Here is a 17,140-nt window from a genome sequence, read left to right as displayed (position 1 = left end):
ATTCACAAGTGAATACTACCAGACATTTAAAGAAAAGTTAAAACCTATTCTCCTTAAACTATTTCAAAAAATAGAAGAGGAAAGAAAGCTTCCAAATACATTCTTCAAGACCAGCATTATCTTGACAGCAACACCAGATGACACTGCAAGAAAAGAAAACTACAGGACAATGTCCCTGATGAACATAGATGCAAAAATCCTCAAAAAAAATTAGCAAACCATATACAACAATACATTAAAAAGATCATTCATCATGATCAGGTGAGATTTATTCCTTTGATGCAGGGGTGGTTTAATATTTCAATTCAATCAACATCATACACCACATTAACAAAAAATAAAAAATCATATGATCATCTCAATACATGAAGAGAAAGGATTTGACAAGATTGAACACTCATTCATGATAAAAACTCTCAACAACATGGAGTTAGAGGGAACATACCTACCATAATAAAGGCCATATATGAAAAATCCACAGCTAATATAATCCTCAATGGTGAAAAACTAAGAGCTTTCTATCTAAGGTTAGGAGTAAGACAAGGATGTCCACTCTCACTACTTTTATTCAACATAGTACTAGAAGACCTAGCCACCTTAACCAGAAAAGAAAAAAGAAGGGGCATCTGGGTGGCTCAAACATCCAACTTTAGCTCAGTTCAGCTCTTGCAGTTCATGAATTTGGGCCCTGCATCAGGCTCTGTGCTGAGCCTGGAGTCTGCTTTGGATTCTGTGTCTTTCTCTCTCTCTGCCCCTTCCCAGCTTGCTCTCTCTCTCTCTCAAAAATAAATAATAAAAACATTGTAAAAATTAAAAAAAAAGAAATAAGAAGCATCCATACTGGTAAAGAAGATAAACTGCCACTATTCCTAGACAACATGATGCTACACATAGAAAATCCTAAAGATTCCATCAAAAAACTACTAGAAGTAATAAACAAATTCAGTAAAGTGGCAGGATACAAAATTAATATCCTGAAATCAGCATGTTTCTATACTAACAATGAAGTCACAGAATGAAAATTTTAAAAACAACACCATTTGCAATTGCACCAAAAAGAATAAAATAAAACATCTAGGAATAAACTTAACCAATGAGGTGAAAGACCTGTACTCCAAAAACTATAAAACATTGATGAAAGAATTTAAAGATGACACAAACAAATGGGAACATATTCCATGCTCACGGGTTGGAAGAATTAACACTGTCAAAATGTCCAGGTTACCCAAGGCAATCTACAGATTCACTGCAATTTCTATCAAAATACCAACAGCATTTTTCACAAAACTAGAACAAATAATACTAAAATTTTTATGAAACCACAAAAGACCTCAAATAACCAGAGCAATCCTGAGAAAGAAGAAAAAAGCTTAAAGTATCTCAATCCCAGATTTCAAGATATACTACAAAGCTTTAGTAATTAAAAAGTATGCTACTGGCACAAAAATAGACACAGATCAATAGAATAGGATAGAGATCCCAGAAATAAACCCACATGTTAATGGTCAATTAATCTATGACAAAGGAGTCAGGAATATATAATGGGGAAAGACAGTCTTTTCAATAAATAGTGCTGGGAACGTTGGACAGCTACCTGCCAAAGAATGAAATTGGACTAATTTCTAACACCATACACAAAAAATAAACTCAAAATGTATTAAAGACCTAAACATGAGACCTGAAATCATAAAAATCCTAGAAGAGAACAAAGGCAGCAATTTCTCTGACATCAGCCATAGCAACATTTTTCTAATTATGTCTCCTGAGGCAAGAGAAACAAAAACAAAAATAAACTATTGGGACTACATCAAAATAAAAAGCTTTTGTACAGTGAAGGAAACCATCAATAAACCAAAAAACAACCTACTAATTGGGAAAAGATTGTTGTGAATGATATATCTGATAAAGGGTTAATAACCAAAATATATAAAAAACTCATACACTTCAACACCAAAAGAACAATTCAATTTAAAAAAGACAGTCCCTTCAACAAATGGTGGTGAGAAAACAGGACAGCAACATGCAGAAGAATGGACCACTTTCTTATACCATACACATACAAAAAAAAATCAAAATCGATGAAAGACCTAAATGTGAGACAGGAAACCAGTAAAATCATAAAGAGAACACAGGAAATAACCTCTCTGACACTGACCATAGCAACTTCTTACTAGACATGTCTCTGGAGGTAAGGGAAACAAAGGCAAAAATGAACTACTGGGATTTCACCAAGATAAAAAGCTTCTGCACAGTGAAGGAAACAATCAACAAAACTAAAAGGCAACTAATGGAATGGGAGAAGATATTTGCAAATGACCTATCTGATAAAGTGTTACTATCCAAAATCTATTAAGAATTTATCAAACTCAACACCAAAAAAACAAATAATCCAGTTAAGAAATGTGCAGAAGACATGAACAGATTCTTTTCTAAAGAAGACATATACATGGCTAACAGACATATGAGAAAACACTCAATATCACTCTTCATCAGGGGAAAATCAAAACTGCAATGAGATACCACCTCACACCTGTCAGAATGGCTGAAATGAACAGCACAGGAAACAGATGTTGGCAAGGATGCAAAGAAAGAGAAACCCTCTTACACCGTTGGAGGGAATGCAAATTGGTGCAGCCACTCTGGAAAACAGTATGGAGGTTCCTCAAAAAGTTAAAAATAGAACCACCCTATGATCCAGCAATCACACTACTAGGTATTTACCCAAAAGATACAAAAATACTGATTTAAAGGGGCACACTCACTCTGATGTTTATAGCAGCATTATCAACAATAGCCAAATTATGAAAGAGTCCAAATGTCCATCAACTGATGAATGGATAAGGAAGATTTGGTATCTATATACAATGGAATATTACTCATCCATAAAAAAGAATGAAATCTTGCCATTTGCAATGACATGGATGGAGCCAGAGTATATTATGCTAAGTGAAATAAGTCAGAGAAAGGCAAATACCATATGATTTCATTCATATGTGGAATTTAAGAAACAAAACAGATGAACATAGGGGAAAGAAGAGAAAAAGGAGAGGGAGACTCTCCTTCAAATGGTAAGAGACTCTCAAACCATCAGAGACTATTAACTAAGAGAGAACAAACTAAGGGTTGCTGGAGGGGAGGTGTGTAGGGGATGGACTAAATTGGTGATGAGTATTAAGGAGGGCATTTGTTGTGATGAGCACTGGGTGTTATAGTAAGTGATGAATCACTAAATTCTACTCCTGAAACCAATATTACACTATATGTTAATTAACTAGAATTTAAATATAAACTTGAAACAAAAAAAATCCAATTAAAAATGGGCAGAGGATCTGAATAAACATTTTCCCAGAGAAGACATACAGATGGACAACAGATACATGAGAAAAATGCTCAACATCACTCAGCCTCAGGGAAATGCAAATCAAAACCACAATGAGCTATCACCTCATGCCTATCAAAATAACTGAAATCAAAAAACAAGAAACAACAAGTGTTGGTGAGGATGTGAAGAAAAAGTAACCCTCATGCCTTATTGTTGGGAATGCATTTTGCTGCAGCCACTATGGAAAATAATGTAGAGATTCCTCAAAAAATCAAAAACAGAATTACCATATGATCCAGTAATCCCACTACTACTTACCCAAGGAATACAAAAACACTAATTCAAAAGATATGTACCCTTATGTTTATTACAGCATTATTTATAATAGACATATTATGGAAGCAGCCCAAGTGTCCATCGATAAACAAATGGATACAGAAGATGTGGTACACACACACACACACACACACACACACACACACACACACACACAAATGGAATATTACTCAGGCATAAAAAAGAATAAAATATTGCCATTGCAACAACATGAATGGATTTAGAGAGTATAATGCTAAGCAAAATAAGTGAGTAAGAGAAAGACCAATACCATATACGATCTTACTTACATGTGGAATTTAAGAAACAAAACAAATGGGGGCACCTGGGTGACTCAGTCAGTTAAGCCTCTGACTTCAGCTCAGGTCATGATCTCCCAGTTCGTGAGTTCAAGCTCCGCATCAGGCTCTATGCTGACAACTCAGAGCCTGGAGCCTGTTTCAGATTCTGTGTCTCTCTCTGCCCCTCCCCTGCTCATGTTCTGTCTCTCTCTTTCTGTCTCTCAAAAATAAATAAAAACATTTTTAAAAACTAAAAAAAAAAAGGAACAAAGGAAAAAAGAGCAAACCAAATAACTAACAGACTCTTAACTATAGAGAACAAACTGATAGTTACCAGAGGAGCCGTCAGGGGGTGCAAGGATGGGTGAAATAAGTGAAAGGAATTAAGAGTATACTTATCATGATGAGCACTGAGTAACATACAGAATTGTTGAATCACTGCATTGTACACCAGAAACTAATATAACATTGTATGTTAACTATACTGGTATTAAAATAAATTAATTGAGGCAGCCACCTGAGTGGCCATTGCCACAGACACCTCCAGAGGGACCCAATTGAGGAAGCAGAGGTTTCGCTGGCTCCCGCCTTCACCTAGGTCCTCCCTGGACATTCAAGAGGGACTGCAGGTTATGGGTACTACATATGCTTTCAGAGCAGTACTGTGAGGAAGCTTAAAGTGGGATGGCAGGAGAGCCTCATCCTTATGACCCGTGACTCCAGTGATCCAGAGAACTGGAATCAGAAATTGCATAGCAGATCTCGTAAACTGTATAAACATTCAAGTACTCCCGCACGTGTTGCTAAAGGAGTTGTTGACCACACCAAAATGAGTCTACATGGTGTTAGTGGGGAACATGAACGATCAAGAGATAGATGAAGGTCAAGTGACAGATCACAAGATTCATCTCATGAAAGAACGGAATCTCAACTCACTCCTTGTATTAGAAATGTTACTTCTGTGGGGTCCTGGATGGCTGTCGGTTGAGCATCCGACTTCGGCTCAGGTCATGATCTCATGGTCTGTGAGCTCGAGCCCCACGTCTGGCTCTGTGCTGACAGCTCAGAGCCTGGAGCCTGTTTCAGATTCTGTGTCTCCTCTCTCTGCCCCTGCCCCACTCATGCTCTATCTCTCTCTCCCTCTGTCAAAAATAAACATTAAAAAAATTTTTTTTTAAAGAAATGTTACTTCTCCAACACAACAGCACCATGTAAATGAGAAAAAGACCATAGTTCCTCTCATCCAAGCAGTCCTCGTCTTCAGAAGGCATCTCCAAATGATTCTAGTAGCAGTGCTGGGAACAGCAGCAGAAACAGTAGTCAGTCAAGTTCAGATGGTACCTGTAAGACATCTGGGGAGATGGTGTTTATATATGAAAATGCAAAAGAAGGAGCTCGGAATGTAAGAACATTGGAACGAGTAACACTGATAGTGGATAACACTAGATTTGTTGTAGACCCATCCATTTTTACTTCACAGCCAAATACAATGTTGGGCAGGATGTTTGGATCTGGCAGAGAACCTAATTTTACACGTCCCAATGAGAAGGGAGACTATGAAGTGGCAGAGGAAATTGGCTCCACTGTGTTTCAAGCTATTCTGGATTACTACAAAAAAGGAATAATCCATTGTCCTGATGGCATATCTGTTCCTGAACTGAGAGAAGCATGCGACTATCTTTGTATTTCTTTTGAATATAGCGCTATTAAATGTAGAGATCTCAGTGCCCTAATGCATGAGTTATCAAATGATGGTGCTCGTATACAGTTTGAATTTTATCTGGGAGAAATGATCCTGCCTCTCACGGTAGCTAGTGCCCAGAGTGGGGAAAGAGAATGCCACATAGTAGTGCTTACCAATGATGATGTGGTTGATTGGAATGAAGAGTATCCACCACAGATGGGAGAAGAGTATTCACAAATTATTGATAGCAAAAAAATTATATAGATTTTTCAAGTACATTGAAAACAGAGATGTGGCCAAATCAGTTTTGAAGGAGAGTGGTCTTAAGAAGATTAGATTGGGAATAGAAGGTTATCCTACCTACAAAGAAAAAGTAAAGAAAAGGCCTGGCGTCCCCCCAGAAGTGATTTACAACCATGTCCAAAGACCCTTTATTTGAATGTCTTGGGAAAAGGAAAAAGGAAGGAGTCAGCATGTAGACTTTCAGTGTGTAAAAAGTAAATCTATCACCAACCTTGCAGCAGCTGCCACAGACATTCCCCAGGACCAGCTGGTAGTCATGCACCCGACTCCACAAGTGGACGAGCCGGATATTCTCCTGATGCACCCCCCTTCTGGCAACAATGACCTCAGTCCTGATGCACAGAATCCAATGCTGTGATGCTGATGTTCTTGAAACCATCACATGCTACCCTTCACGGTGACGTCGCACTCTCATTCTGCACTACAAGGCCACGCTCTTCATCGTGAGATGCACATAACAATGTTTAGGATATTGCACTGGAGGCTTTTTTTAAAGACCAAAGGTAGCTGAATGGTTTTTTAAATGAATGCAACTCTAGCATCCTGAGGTTCCAGTTATACAAATGTATTTGCTTACCAGTAGGTTTGTGAAATTGGTTCTTTGTATGGGGGACTGTCCTTTTTCATACACATAGATATTTTCAGAAGTGGGGAAAATTGGCAGGTGGGGTCTTTTCAGCTTAGATTGACACTTTTCACACCCCATGTAAAATGTAGAATATTACATAGTTGCATTTTATAAATGGTGGTTAAATGGAACTGTTCAAGCCATTTTTATAGTTGTGATGCACAATATAACTGAAATAAGTGCTTCTATCAAAGTATTCCTTCAGTAAAATGTATATAGTTTGCTGCCCATGATGAGCAAAAAAAATGAGTATTTATCATTGGGCTTATTTGAATGGTTAGGATGAGATTCAATGCCTATATCTTCTTTCTCCCCACTGCTGTTCTCGCCCTTTTACAGTGAGTCACATGCAGGAAGTGTGAACATGCCTTACCCTTAATCTGCTCAGATATTTACTTACTAATTTTTAAAAATTTTTTTTCAATGTTTATTTATTTTTGAGAGACAGAGACAGAGCATGAGTGGGGGAGGGGCAGAGATAGAAAGGGAGACACAGAATCTGAAACAGGCTCCAGGCTCTGAGCTGTTGGCACAGGGCCCAACAGGGGGCTCAAACCCATGAACCGTGAGATCATGACCTGAGCCAAAGTCAGACGCTTAACTGACTGAGCCACTCAGGCACCCCACTAATTTTTTATTCTTAAGAGTTATGGGATAGGAAAATGAAGTGTTTGCTCTTCATTTACTAAATGATTGTAAACTCAAGTTTTTCATCAAAATAAAATTCCATTGTTCTAAAATAAATAAATAAAAATAAATAAATAAATAAATAAATAAATAAATAAATAAATAAAATTAATTGAAATTTTATTTTAAAAAATTTTTTAAACAATTAAAAATAAAAATACCAGATAATCCAATAATTTCACTATTGGGTATTCACCCAGGAAAAACTTAAACACTAACTCAAAAAGATGTATGCACTCCTTTGTTTGCTGAAGCATTATTCACAATAGCTGAGACATGGTAGCAACCGAAGTATCCATCAGCAGACACATGGATGAGGAAAATGTGGCATATATATACAATGGAATATTATACATCCATAAAAAAAGATGAGATCATGCTATTTGAGACAACATAGATGGACCCAGAGAGTATTATGCTAAGTGAAATAAATCCACTGAAAAAGATAAATACTATATGATTTCACTCATAAATGGAATTTTAAAGAATAATAAAAAGCAAAATTAGAACTATAAATACAGAGAACAAATTGATGCTTGCCAGAGGGACAGGGGCTTGGGGGTTGGGAAAAATGGGTGAAGGGGAAAGGGAGATATAGGCCTCCAGTTATGGAATAAGTCACAGGGAAAAAAAGCAGAGCATAAGGAATGCAGTCAATAATATTATAATAGCAATGAAATGGGACAGATGGTATCTATACTCGTGGTGAACATAGTATAATATATAAACTTGTCAAAAAAACTAAGCTGTACACCTGAAATTAATGTAACATTGTGTGCCAACTATACTCAATTTTTTTTAAAAACACAATTTTATGGATTTCATGCTATTTCATTATATGGAATAAACCACAACTTTAAAACTTCAAAAAGAAAAGGAAAAGAATTGCAATGGGTTGAAACTCATAAAATATGTTTAAAGTTTTTAGAAACTATTAAATATTTATTAAATATTTTTATAAATTCAAAAAATGATAAAGAACAAATTTATTATCTTAAATAATGGCTTAAAAAGGGGGAAAGGGAAGGGGTGCCCGGGTGACTCAGTCAAATAAGCATACACCTCTCAATTTTGGTACAGGTCATGATCTCATAATTCATAGGTTTGAGCCCTGAGTCAGGCTCTGTGCTGACAGTGCAGAACGTGCTTGGGACTGATTCACTCTCTCTCTCTCTCTCTCTCTCTCTCTCTCTCTCTCTCAAAATAAATAAATAAACTATAAAATAATAAAATAAAAAGAAATAAAAAGGGGAAAGGCACTCTAGTCTTGATAAGGGATCAAAAGATTTATTCTGCTTTTCTTACACAAATTGAAACAATGGCAACAAATAGTTGAAAAGACAAAGTATTGCTTTATAAAAGTATTTCATTTATGAGATAAAAAGAAATTATAAGATTAGAATATCTCCACTGAATTAATAAGTTAAGGCTTTGAGCATTAAAAGCTACTGATATCAAAGAAAATCAAAACTTGATGAAAATCAAGCTGATAAAATTGGGATATACCTCCCAATGAAAGAAAACAGCAAAACAAACAATCCAATTAAAAAATGGGCAGAAGATCTGAATAGACATTTCTCAAAAAAAGACATACAGATGGCCAGGAGGTACATGAAAATATGTTCAACATCATGATGATCACGGAAGTGCAAATCAAACCCACAAAGTTATATCATCTCATACTTGTCAGAAATAGTTATTTTCAAAAAGACAAGAAGTAAGTGTTGGCAAGGATGGCGATGAAAGGGAACCCTCAAGCATTATTAGTTGAAATGTAAATTGGTGCAGCCACTAAGAAAACAGTATGGAGGTTATCAAAAATTTTAAAATAGAATTACAAGGTGTGCCTGGGGCTCAGTCAGTTGAACATCCAACTTGATTTCAGCTCAGGTCATGACCTCACCATTTGTGAGACTGAGCCCCAAGTCAGGCTCTGCACTTTGAGCATGAAGCCTGTTTGGGATTCTCTCTCTCCCTCTCTCTCTGCCCCTGACAGCTTGCACGTGCTCTCTCTCTCTCTCTCTCTTTCAAAATAAATAAACTTTTTAAAAACTTAAAAAATAAAAAAGTTACTAAGAAAGGAAATCTTATAAGTTCTCATTACAAAAATATTCTGTAATTATGTATGGTGACAGATGTTAATTAGACTTACTGTGGTGATCATTTTGCAATATATGCAAATATTGAATCATTATGCTGTGTACCTGAAACTTATATAATGCTGTATGTCAATTATACCTCAACAAAAAAGAGAAAATAAGAATAAAGAAAACATCAGCATCTATAGTCTTGTCAAAGGGTTAGAACCTCAGTCTGATAATTTCTCTGGATCCAGCTGCATATTTGCAGAAAATAGAGGAAACAAAGGAACAAGTTGAACTGCACCATGAGTCTTCAATAAGTAAACTCCAGATGGGGAAACTCTAGAGGTCAAGCAAAACAGACCAAGTTCTTCAAAAGAAAACTTATAAGGGAAAAATAGGAATAAAAGAAGAATTTGTAGGTTAAAGGAGACTAAAAAAACACACCAATTTTTCTTTTATTTGACAATACTAAACTACTAAATCTAGGGATGCACCTTGGCTCATGGTTGTATGAACCATGAAGAACTTCAAGGAAATGATTACTGTAAAAGTCAGTGGTGACTTTGGAAGAAAGAAGGGAACTGTGACTGAGATGTAGCACAGAGGCTCCTGAGGAGCCTAAATGCAATTTCTTGACCTGAGTGGCGGTTATTAGGGTCTTCACTCATTAATCTACATATTTATTTCACGCGATCCTCTGCATCAGCATTTTTTAGCCATTTCTTACAGTAGATAAGAGAGCACAAGTACTACAGCACATGCTTTAGGATTAGTCTTGGATTTATACAGCCCACATTCTATCCAGTCCTCGTTTTCTGAACACAAGCACCAAATGAAGTCATTCATCAAATTAGGCAATTAGGAAATATTTATTGAGACCTAGTTCAATAAACTTTTCAGACACCCTTCTAAACTTCTAAGCTGACATTAAAATGAAGAGTCTTGACATTTCTAAATAATGAGATTTTGCTTCATCAGTCTAGTAACTATTTACTGTGTATCTCCTAGGTGTCAGGCATTGTGCTGAACATACAGAGGAGGAACAAGACAGACATGTTCCCCAACTTCAAGAAATCCATATAATCTCCATTCATGAACTGAATGGTATGTTGTAACAGGTTCTCTGTATACATGCTTTCATTTCCATCCCTCAGAATCCCCATTGTATGCTTGAAGAAATTAACTTAAAGTTTAAGATAGATTAAGTGACATGTCAATTTAGGAAGAAATAAAGCCAGGATTCAAACTAGGTCAGTATAAATCCATAATTAGCATTCTTAAGTGTTTCCCAAAGCTTCTCAAAGTGAGATTCTAATTTTCACAAGAGTGTCTGATGATTTGCCAGGGTTATAAAAATTAAAAAAAAATCACAGGATAAATATGGAGCATTTTCCTGGAATGATGATTATACTAAAATTGTAAAGAATTTAAAACATATTTGATACTAGCATGGATATATTTTAGTGTATTACACAAAATTCAAGTACATTTTAAGATATAATATTACAACAAAGTCATTTCACTCTAGAAGGTGAGAGATCAAGACTTTCTTACTCAGGGCAAGTCATTTGTGCTTGTTCCTATAATTCCCTATTTTCCTTACCTGGATAACTCTACTCCTCTTCAGGACTCAAATCGAATCATCATTTCTTCTAGGAACCTTTCTTCCTCACCTGTCCCAATCCCTCAAATCGCAGACTGGATTGGAGGCCCATCCCTCCCCTCCCAATTGTGTACTAGTAGTACTAGCTAGTGGTGTACACTATCTACATCTTGAAATTGTTATTTTGGTTTTTGTTTGTTTGTTTGTTTGTTTGTTTTGTTTTTTTATTATTTTTTTAATATATGAAATTTATTGTCAAATTGGTTTCCATACAACACCCAGTGCTCATCCCAAAAGATGCCCTTTTCAATACCTATCACCCACCCTCCCTTCCCTCCCACCCCCCATCAACCCTCAGTTTGTTCTCAGTTTTTAAGAGTCTCTTATGCTTTGGCTCTCTCCCACTCTAACCTCTTTTTTGTTTTTTCCTTCCCCTCCCCCATGGGTTTCTGTTAAGTTTCTCAGGACCCACAGAAGAGTGAAAACATATATCTGTCTTTCTCTGTTGAAATTGTCTTTTGACAGTCTACCTACCCATCTTGACCATGAACTACAAAAGAGCAAAGTCCATGTCTTACTCGTGCTCTTAACAGTGTGAGCCATAGAGTAGGTTTTCAATACGTGTATACTAATTTATTTTATTCAACTTAACTATCAATTATTACTAGTTATTGCTAATTTATTCTAATGAGGTTTTTGATGAGTCAATCATCCACATTTATTTTAGTGGCTGTTGTTCTAAGAAAATGACTAAGATAGGGGTGCCTAGGTGGGTCAGTCAGTTAAGGGTCCGACTTCAGCTCAGGTCATGATCTCCCAGTCTGTGAGTTCAAGCCCCATGTCAGGCTCTGTGTTGATGGCTCAGAGCCTGGAGCCTGCTTCAGATTCTGTTCCCCTCTCTCTGCCCCTCCCCTACTCATGCCTCTCTCACTCTCTCTCTCAAAAGTAAAATAAACATTAAAAAAAAATTTTTAGAAAAAAGAGTAAGATATCCAAACTAGCACTTTTTTTCACTGTTCTAATTAATCAAATACCTAAATAGATGTAACATTAAAAGAATGTACTCAACGTAAGGCAGATCTTTTTTTTAATGTTTATTTATTTATTTTGAGAGAGAGAGAGAGAGAGAGAGAGAGAGAGAGAGAGAGAGAGAATCCCAAGCAGGCTCCACACTGTCAGCACAGAGCCCAATGCAGGGTACGTTCATGACCTGAGCTGGAATCAGGAGTCAGACACTTAACTGACTGAGCCACCCAGGTGCCCCATCAAAGTAAGGCAGATCTTTAAATGATATCTGGTGGCTTGAAAGTTGTGGAGATACACTGACCAAAATAAACTAGGAGATTGTTGATAGTGAGTTCAGATTCCATTCTTCATTCTTTAGAGTCAAGTTGTGAGGTCTTGGATAAATCCAATGTACATGTGGCCCAAAAGTTTTCAGAAGTAGTAATACAAAATGAAAGCATGAACAATACAAAAGCATTGTAAGTAGCAAACCCATTTTGGAAGAAAGTAGCTAGAGGCCTTTACCTGATTCTAGCTGCAGACTCCCTCCAGGTACACAGCTACATTTTCTCAGGCTTGTGCCAAAGACCAGTGGTGGGTGGAGTAGAAAAATGAGTAGCCACTAGGGGGACAGCCAACCAAAGAAAATTCCGTGCCAGGAGTGAGCAAATCATCTACTGGGAAGTGATGCAGAAGGGTTCAAGAGCCAAAATACTTTAATTGAGCTAGGACTCAAACTGGAACAGCCAAGCAGACAGAAAGCCAGGGAAAAAGAGTATGGGTCAAAACTGCACAGAGAGGAGATCAAGATACAAAGAAGATAAGGCCAATATAGAAACTGAACTTAACACAGCCCAACAGAACTTTGCCAAATAGCAAGCAATGATGCCTCGTACCTTTAAAATCTAAAAAGTGTTGTAGTAATGCATAATGCAGCTTTTGCTTGAACACTAAAAGTAGCCCTAAATTTTTAACAAGCATGGCTAATGGAAAGAATTCTTATTTTTCTCTTTTAAGAGGCAAAAAAAAAGAAAGGCAAAAGTGCTGTAGTGATAGATGAAAATACAACCTTGAAGATCAATTTATGTTATATCATGTAGAATTGCCATCTGTTCCATGTCATTCTATAAATCAAGGGAGAAAAAAATCCACTGTTTAATATTAAATAAGCAATTCAAAAGGCAATAAAACTCAAAGTAGTCATTTCTCTTGGAGAAAGTAAGGTTGGTTAGTTGGTTGGTTTGAATTCCCTAGTGTCATCACTGTGTCTCACACATAGTACACATTTGACAAATAAAAGAGGAATGATTTTCTGCATCTGGCCAATAGAGCATTCCCTTGTCCTAATTCCTCAGTGAAATAATCTCTTTCTAATATGAAATTTATTCAAAACTATAAGTGACTTTTTCACTCTGAAATTTCCATATAAAAATAGCCAGGGCAGAAAAATTGGATTCCATAAAATTTGTTTCTAAAATGACTCAGTAGAAAAAGAAATGTTTCCTTAGGATAGTCTCTAGGCTTCAATCCTTCATAATGTTTCATTCAGTTTTGGAACATATATGTGCAATGTGTGCATCTTGGACAGAGTGCTCCTTCAGAGCCTTCACCATATCGCTACTTACTTCAACAAGAGCAGGAATTACTTGTAAAAATAATAGCCACAAGGGGACTACAGTATTTAGAAAGCTGCTGGTTTGTAATTTACAGTTCATGTCAGTTCTTTCATAGCCAGTGAACACATAAAATGGAAATGATTTCACATTTCACTGGTTGGGTTGTTTGTTTTTAATATATTATAATAACACAGGAGGATAATATATGGATAAAACTAACAGGTATATAAGGGGTCTGCATTTGTTCATCAACACATTTTACAATCAGTGTAGATCTTTCATGAAAGCTACTCTGCAGTGAAAGCTAATTATTGTTTAGAATATTTCTTTCAAGAGGCCAAGGACTGTCAGAACTTATTCTTTCAAAACAGCTTTTCTGCAGATCTTCCTGAAAACTCATTCTTTAAGAAACAAAACAAATTCACTCAACATAATGAGAAGAAAAATGTTCCACTGTGTGAGGTTTAGACCTTGAAATAGGTAGAAAACAAGTTATTTTCATGGTAGGCCTTTGTTTATGTGTTTAAGAAACAACAAATCCTAAGACTATTTGTGGAGAAACCATTACTCTTGGCCATCAATCAGATATCAACTGCCGGGAACTTTCACTTCCAGCCAAGATGAAGTAACAGGAACTGGTTTACCCTTTCACCTTAAACAATTAGAAGACCAAACAAAATATATGGAAAAAAATAGTTTTCAGACATTTGACAAGAGGCAGCATGAGATTTGATCTCTTGGAAAATAGAAACAGATGAGATGAGTCCTACTTATTGCATAGAAGGATTTCCAAGCAGAAGCACAGACCATGGGTGACCCAAACAGAGATCAGCGAAATTACTCGGTGGACAACACAGAGATCAGAGCACAGGGAGGCCAAGGAAGCTAAAAGACATGGAAAAGAATGCCAAAGAAGAGAAAGCTTCACAGAGAGAGTGCGGAGGGGTCCCCTCCAATCTTGATAGATACAGTATGACTATCTCCACATGCATAAGAAGAAACAGCTCCAGGCCAGGCAAAGAACCAATAGAACCAAACAATTACCTGAACTTGCACAGGGCCAGAAAATATTTTGTGTCCCCTCCAACCAGAATGGAAAGATGTCTTAATATTCAAGATATTGGGTAGTCTTCAGGAGAGTTATCACCTTAGTAGTGAGACTAAATTAGCCCTAGACTAAATACTTCTCTGGATCTGCCCTAAGAAAGCTTAAAAGCAAGTTTCAAAAGGGTCAAACTGAATGAAGTAACTTAACTACATACCAGAACAGTCTGAAACACCACTGAAAGGAATTTGACCAAATCTACTAACACCTGATAATATAAAATTCCCAAAGTCTGGTACCCTATAAAAAAATACCAGTCATATACGACCCACAATCAGAAGAAAAATCAAACAACAGAAACAGATCCAGAAATTATAGAGATGTTGAAATTAGCAGAAAAGGACATTAAAATAATTATAACTATGATCCTTATGTTCAAGAGGGAGAAGAAAATATAAACAAGAAGAGGATAAATATGTGAGATTTTTTTAAAGACCAATGAGACTTCTACAGATGAAAAACACAACATATGAAAAAAAGGGGGGTGGCTGGGTGGCTCAGCCAGTTATGTGTCATGACTTCAGCTCAGGTCATGATCTCATGGTTTGTGAGTTTGAGCCCCATGTCAGGCTCTGTGCTGACAGCTCAGAGCCTGGAGCCTACTTTGGATTCTGTATCTGCCTTATCTCTGCTGCTCTCCCATTCACACTTTGTCCATCTGCCTCTCTGTCTCTCAAAAATAAACATTACATTTAAAAAAATACACATATGAAAATATATATCAACATGTTTAAGGAAATTTGTTGTGGGGCAAATATGCAACCACCACACATTACCTAGTGGGGCTGTTATTTAGGTAGCTGCTTTTGGGGCTCTCTAATCAAACAATGTAATGGTCTTCTGAGTAATAGGACCATTTCCCAAACTTTCTTCATATTCATATTTCTTTCATATTCTCAGGATTCAGGAAGCTTCTTTCATCTTAAGATTATTATCTTAACATATAATTCTTAATATCTAATTATATTTACGGCACCTGTGTGGCTCAGTTGGTTAAGCATCCAACTCTTGATTTCAGCTCAGGTCATGATCTCACAGTAAGTAAGATCAAGCCCCATGTCAGGCTCTGCACTGACAGCGTGGAGGCTGCTTGGTATTCTCTCTCTCTCCCTCTCTCTCTCTCTCTCTCTCTCTGCCCCTCCTCCATTCACTCTCACACTCTCTTTATCTAAAAATAAACTTTTTTTTAAAGAAAGGACACTTAGTCATGTTTGCCAGCTTATAGAATCACCTTCCATATTCCTGTAGGTTTTAGGAGCCAGCCTAGAGGAATGAGACAGGAGAAACAAATAGAATATTTTCCCATGTACAATGAGGTCAGCAATGACTTTGTATCTACCAGGATTCTTTCCAGTCCTTATCTCACTTAGGCTTTCTTTGGAATATACTACTGTTGGCTATCTGTTCCTTAAAACTCTCTCCATCTGGGGTTTTTCACCCCCATTTCTCCTGCTATGTCCTCCTTTTTTCTAACCACTCCCTTTCAGTCTGCCTTAATGATGCCCAGGGAAATGATTTAAACTAAGAAAGCTTAAGCTTCAAGGCCCCTAACAATGTGTTTCCAGAGTCAGGCATTTTTATAAAATGTATAAAAATTTATGAAAGATATATTCCCTGCATCTTGGAATCCAGGAAACATTGAATTGGCAATATATTTAGTGGAGTGTCTTTATGTGGTTCACAACTACTTTCATGTGTCATAAGTTATTGCTCATCATTACAGAGCAGGAACACTCCTACTGACCACTGTGCCTGCAACATGACACCAAAGTGCAAGACCAGAAGTCACACTGTAATGTGAACATGTCCTATAACTCCCAGCCCCAAAGGTATGTGAGGATGGAGGAAAAATAAGGTTTGAAACATACAGAGTCAGAAGCAGTTTTGTGGAAAATACTTCTAATCATCAGTCAAGTAAAATTATAAATGGAGGATTCATTTCTCAGCAACACCTAATCTAGAGGGAAGTTCTCTCCCTTCAAAACTCTATTTCATGGGGGCTCTTGGGAGGCTCAGTAAGCTAAGTGTCCAACTCAATTTCAGCTCAGGTCATGATCTCATGGTTTGTGAGACGGAGTCCAGCACTGGGCCCCATATTAGGCATGTTGCCTGCTTAGGATTCTCTCTCTCAAAATAAACTAAAAAAAACTCTATTTTATGGATAAAGAAGATGTAAGATATATAGAGAGATAGTCACACACACACACACACACACACACACACACACACACACACACAGTGGAATATTACTCAGCCATAAAAAGGGAAGCTAGAAAGTATAATGCTAAGGGAAATAAGTCAGTCAGAGAAAGACAAATACCATATTAATTCACTCACATGTGGAATTTAAGAAACAAACAAATGAGCAAAGGAAAAACAACAGAGAGGCAAACCAGTAAAACAAACTCTTAACTATAGTGAACAAACTGATGGTTACTGAAGAGAAGGTGGGTGGGAAGATGGGCTAAATAGGGAATGGCAATTAA

At 36.9% G+C, this 17,140-nt stretch overlaps 1 long non-coding RNA gene and 1 pseudogene across 1 annotated transcript; one reads left to right on the top strand and one right to left on the bottom strand.

Moving 5' to 3' along the window:
• Nucleotides 1–4,623: 4,623 nt before the first annotated feature.
• On the top strand, nt 4,624–6,554 carry LOC123598107 (annotated as a pseudogene).
• Nucleotides 6,555–6,740: 186 nt separating this feature from the next.
• LOC123598108 lies at nt 6,741–16,813 on the bottom strand. The gene is made up of 3 exons (XR_006712395.1): nt 16,804–16,813; nt 7,177–7,180; nt 6,741–6,850 (listed from the first exon to the last, which is right to left on the bottom strand). It is a non-coding gene; the product is annotated as an uncharacterized LOC123598108 (long non-coding RNA).
• Between the last annotated feature and the right edge of the window lie 327 nt (nt 16,814–17,140).

This window comes from Leopardus geoffroyi, chromosome C1 (genome assembly GCF_018350155.1).
Source record: "Leopardus geoffroyi isolate Oge1 chromosome C1, O.geoffroyi_Oge1_pat1.0, whole genome shotgun sequence".
NCBI classification, from domain to species: Eukaryota; Metazoa; Chordata; class Mammalia; order Carnivora; family Felidae; genus Leopardus; species Leopardus geoffroyi.
This window is presented reverse-complemented; position numbering and strand designations above follow the sequence as displayed.